This window comes from Nicotiana tabacum, chromosome 3, assembly GCF_000715075.1.
Source record: "Nicotiana tabacum cultivar K326 chromosome 3, ASM71507v2, whole genome shotgun sequence".
NCBI classification, from domain to species: Eukaryota; Viridiplantae; Streptophyta; class Magnoliopsida; order Solanales; family Solanaceae; genus Nicotiana; species Nicotiana tabacum.
Window position 1 is genome coordinate 39,379,697 of NC_134082.1, and position 5,933 is coordinate 39,385,629.

Sequence of the window (5,933 nt, forward strand, 5' to 3'; positions counted from 1 at the left end):
ATGAATTTTGTCCGACGGAATAAAAAAAAAGTTCTTATCGCTAAAGTGAAAACCACAAATCAATTTTAAGATGCATAATATGAGTTGAGCTAAAAAGTCTCGTATGTAAAGAATTTAATGTCTAACTTAACTTTTAACATGCTTAAAATTTCATACTATAAATAATTACAAACTGAAAAGTTTAACTTTTAACATGGCTTATTTTATACAATTATTCAATTAGAAAAAGACTTTATATATTATTTCGATTCCATACCTTAATTTACACTGGCTTGACATTTTCAGGGCTATTTTTTATTCTTCTTCCAATTGAATTTCTACTGATCACCTCGTCGCAAGTGCCTGTTCCAACTCCAGTTCATATTAAGTGAAGAATAAAAGCTTCAATTCGTAATCTCTTTACAAATTTAAAGAAGAAATTAAAAGAGGCGCACAAAAAAATTAAAGCACATATAACATATACGCAACATCACAAATAGAAAAGAAAAGAACCTACTATGATTGCACAAATATAGAATAGAAAAGATGTTTATCTCTTAGGATGGCTGAAAAGAAATACAAGAACGTGGAGAGGAAGGGTTCCGTTTTAATATTTTAGTATGGCCAAATACATAGCCACCACTTAAACTTGTCACTATTTTTCATTTAGACACCTCAATTACAACAGTGACCTATTAGACACTCCGACTATATTCCAACTGTGCCTATTGAGCACCTCATATAAACTCTTCCACAAAAGTTAACTGCGTGATTGTCAAGCGCTCGAACATAGCAGACCAAAGAATCATTTAATGACATGTGGAAAATAAAGAAAGACACAAACCCTTCTCCGATTTCTTCATCTCTCCTCCTGCTTGGATTACTCCAGTGCGGCACGAAGCTGCTGATGCCGAGTCGGCTCCTATGCCGCTAGCTATGCCCTGCTTCGTCTTCGTTGCCCTTCCTTGTTAATATTTTCCTTCTTATGTTAACTAGTTTGGGGAAGTTGTTGATCTTAATCTTGTTAGGGACAGAAATAGGCAATCAAAAGGGGTTCGATTTTCTTGCTTATGAGGATCAGAGAAGCCGAAATCTTGATGTGGGTCTATCTCTATTTCTCTTTCTTTCTTTCTTTCTTTTTTCTTTTGTTACTTTGGCTATCACTTAGCAATTTGATACTGGATTAGAAGGTAACTTGAATGGCGCTCAAAATTGTGGTCGAATAATACAAAGATGAAAAAGGGGAATGAGCGCTTTCCAAAGGGGTGAATGCATTTGTAGTTCTTAGTGCAAGTTCTCTGATGCTTTAGCACTATAGCGTTCTTCTTTCTTTAGATTTCATCTGCTTTCATGCTATTGTAGTTTGAAATATCACTTCTGAATATGGAGAAATTGTATCAGTTGGTGTATGGAAGAGAACTGATGTGCGTTGCTTGCTGTTCAAATGCAACATCTAAAACAATAACAAATGATTAATGTAATTAATGGTGTTAATTAGAAGGAATAATAAAACAAAGGGGGTATAAAATGGTGGCCTGAACTAATCGGCGATGGAGTAGAAGGAAGATAAGTGTGGAGAGAGCGCAAGATGTTGGATATCTTTTAGTCATCGACCTTTATTTCATTCATTCACGCGCTCAAACTTGGGTGAGATTCATACTTTGTGCCAAGTCAGCGTGAGGTGCTCAATAGGCACAGTTGAAATATAGTTGGAGTGTCTAATAGGTCACTGCTGTAATTGAGGTGTCTAAATGGAAAATAGTGACAAGTTTAAGGGGCTGGCTATGTATTTGGCCTTTTAGTATAATTTATATAAGGTAAATCCTAGTTTATTACATACTTGGAATTAAAATATTTACACGGTAAAATATTTATGATTTAAAGTCCTAAATATTAGGATAGCCAATATGGTTAGTTAAAGAAAGGTTAAATAATATTAAGAAAATAATAAAATTACAGATTTGTCCAATATAAAAAAAAAATTAAGGGTAAAAAAGACGAACGACATTTCACTAAAGGCATTCGTGCTTTTAGTATAGTATTAATATTAGGATACGCACGTTGCGTGTGTACCTTATCTTCATAAATATATATTTGTGAAAAATTATATAAATAGTACGTACTATATTAACAAATAACGTTTGAGTTATAAAATAAAAGTTAAAAAAGTGAGTTCCTAAAAATGACGAGCATTAATCATATTTAACTAACTCAACAAATAAAGAAACAGTGACAATAGAAGTCCTCAATCATCTTACTCAATATTTGTTTCAGCTTTATAATTTCATTAGTACAATTTTACAAGTTATCGTGCTTAAGAGGTTTTTCTTTTTTTGAAATCCTTTTGAAAAGTATATACTCTCAAGTTTATTTTAGAAAACACAAACGGAGTCAGTTAACTAACAAAATGTATTTTTTTCAGAAACAAAATGTAAATTATCTATTTCTTTAATAAAAAAAAGTACTATAGAAATTATAATTTAACCCAAGAAAAAGAAATAAATTACGAGGATTTGACCAAACAAGTTGTATGTTTGCGAGATAAGGGTGTCGAACATTATCAAGGAGATTAAAGTCTTATATTCAATAAGAAAATCTCTTATACAACATTAAGGTGCAGATCTACACGACATATTTTATATTTGTAGCAATTATTATTGACATCCATATTCCAAAATTATAAATTCTTAGTTACATCCGTATTCCTAGCATCTCCAATAATGAGGCCAATTTCTTTCTCTTTTTTTTTTAATAGTTTTGAACCATGCAGTCCTGTGTGACAAGAAGGTACCACTGAAACTCAAAAGTAAGTTCTACAGAGCGGTGGTTAGGCCGGCTATGTTATATGGGGCTGAGTGCTGACCAGTTAAGAATTCACATATCCAGAAGATGAAAGTAGCCGAGATGAGGATGTTGAGATGGATGTGCGGGCATACTAAACTGGATAAGATAAGGAATGAAGATATTCAGGAGAAGGTGGGTGTTGCTCCCGTGGACGACAAGATGTGGGAAGCGAGGCTTAGGTGGTTTGGACACGTGCGGAGGAGAACCATAGATTCCCTGGTTAGGAGGTGCAAGCGGTTGGCTTTGGCAGGTACGAGAAGAGGTAGAGGGCGGCCTAAGAAGAATTGGGGTTAGGTGATCAGGCAAGACATGACGCATCTTCAGATTTCCGAGGACATGGCTCTTGATAGGAACGTGTGGAGGTCGAGCATTATGGTTGTAGGCTAAGGGTAGTGCATATTGTTTCTCTCTTTGTACCGGGTAGTCTGATAGAGCTTTGCCTATGTTTGGTAGCGGTCTATGTTGTGTTCACACTATTTTGTTGTTTTGCATAGGATTGTATTACTGCACTCCCTTTCACCTATTTGGTATATTTTAAGATATTATTATTACTCCTCTTGCTTCTTTTGTTGTTACAGATCTCTTCTTGCATTTCTTTTCTGATATTATTATCTCTTTTGTTGAGCCGAGGGTCTCCCGGAAACAGCCTCTCTACCCTTCCGAGGTAGGGGTAAGGTCTGCGTACATCCTACCCTTCCCAGACTCCACTAGTGAAATTTTACTGGGTATATTGTTGTTGTTATTGTAGTTTTGAACCATGCACTCTATCAATTGTACCTTGTTATATCTTTATAAACGATTACTTTTTAGTAAATAGTTAAGTCTTATGTTTCTAATTTTATGTTAAAAAAATTCGTTAGATCTTTTTGCAAAAGCTCACAGAAATTAAACGTGCTAACCACTGATATTTCTCATGTAATATATATAAAAAAGTTTATAATATAAATATAGTACTTATAAAAAACTACAAGAATATCATTTAACTTGATTTGTAATGAATTGATAGCTATGTAGAAACCACAAGAATATTTGTCACTACAAAATTCATGAAGTCATTTATTACAAAAAACTACCCGAACAAGATTTAGAAAGTTTATCTCAAATATTATTTTCCTTTTTTAACTACAATAAATTTGACTTGTTTATTAGGATATTAATGGGTTTCCTAGTTATTGTCTTATTATTCTTTCTTTTTAACCAACGAAAACATTTGACGGTGGCCTCTTTGTAGTATTAAGGATAGTAACTAAAGAAGGAGAATCTTACTTCTGTTAATTATTTTTTTTATGCTACGGCATTATTTTTTTCAAAAAGGTATTGTACTTGTAGTTACTATTTTATCCATTATAAAGTGTACTAACAAAGGGTAAAAGGATACGCGCAATGCGTGTACCTTGTCTTAATAAATATATATTTGTGAAAAATTACATAAATATACGTACTATATTAACAAATAAGGTTTGAGTTATAAAATAAAAGTTTAAAAGTGAGTTCCTAAAAATGACGAGTATTAATCATATTTAACTAACTCAACAAATAAAGAAACAATGACAATAGAAGTCCTCAATCATCTAACTCAATATTTGGTCCAGCTTTATAATTTCATTAGTACAATTTTACAAGTTATCGTGCTTAAGAGGTTTTTCTTTTTTGAAATCCTTTTGAAAAGTATATACTCTCAAGTTTATTTTAGAAAATATAAACGGAATCAGTTAACTGACAAATGTATTTTTTTCAGAAACAAAATGTAAATTATCTATTTCTTTAATAAAAAAAGTACTATAAAAATTATAATTTAACCCAAGAAAAGGAAATAAATTATGAGGATTTGACCAAACAAGCTGTATGTTTGCGAGATAAGGGTGTCGAACATTATCAAGGAGATTAAAGTCGTATATTCAATTAGAAAAATCTCTTATACAACATTAAGGTGCAGATCTAGACAACATATTTTAGATCTGTAGCAATTATTATTGACATCCATATTCCAAAATTATAAATTCTTAGTTACGTCCATATTCCTAGCATCTCCAATAATGAGGCCAATTTATTTCTCTCTCTCTTCTTCTTCTTCTTTTTTAATATAGTTTTGAACCATGCACTTTATCAATTGTACCTTGTTATATCTTTATAAACGATTACTTTTTAGTAAATAGTTAAGTCTTATGTTTCTAATTTTATGTTAAAAAAATTCGTTAGATCTTTTTGCAAAAGTTCACAGAAATTAAACGTGCTAAGCACTGATATTTCTCATGTAATATACATAAAAAAGTTTATAATATAAATATAGTACTTATAAAAAATTACAAGAATATTATTTAATTTGTAATTACAGACTTGAATTGATAGCTAGGTAGAAACTACATGAACATTTGTCACTGCAAAATTCATGAAATCATTTATTATAAAAAAAAACTACCCGAACAATCTAAGATTTAGAAAGTTTATCTCAAATATTGTTTTCCTTTTTTAACTACAATAAATTTGACTTGTTTATTAGGATATTAATGGGTCTCCTAGTTATTGTCTTATTATTTTTTCTTTTTAACCAACGAAAAAATTTGACGGTGGCCTCTTTGTAGTATTAAGGATAGTAATTAAAGAAGGAGAATCTTCTGTTAATTATTTTTTTCAAAAAGGTGTTGTATTTGTAGTTACTATTTTATCCATTATAACTTGTACTAACGAAGGGTAAAAAAGACGAACGACATTTCGTTAAGGGTTTTTTTCAAAAAGGTATTGTATTTGTAGTTACTATTTTGTCCATTAAAGTGTACAAACGAAGGATAAAAAAGACGAACGACATTTCGCTAAGGGTTTTCGTGCTTTTAATATAGTATAGTATAGATAGATAAATAAATATTATTAGATAATTTCACCTCAATTGTTCGTTACCGGGAAGAAAATCTGTTTAGTGATGTTCGCTTGTGAATATTTTTGGAAAAGTTTGAAATTCTTTTCCAAAATAGAGCCCAAAGCTAGTCGATCAATGAACAACATCATCATATGCTTTTACACAAATCAAATACAAACAGCAAGTGCACATGCACTTCGCTTTAAAAAGATATATTCATCTACCCCAAAATCTCTGATTTATTAAAAAAAAAATT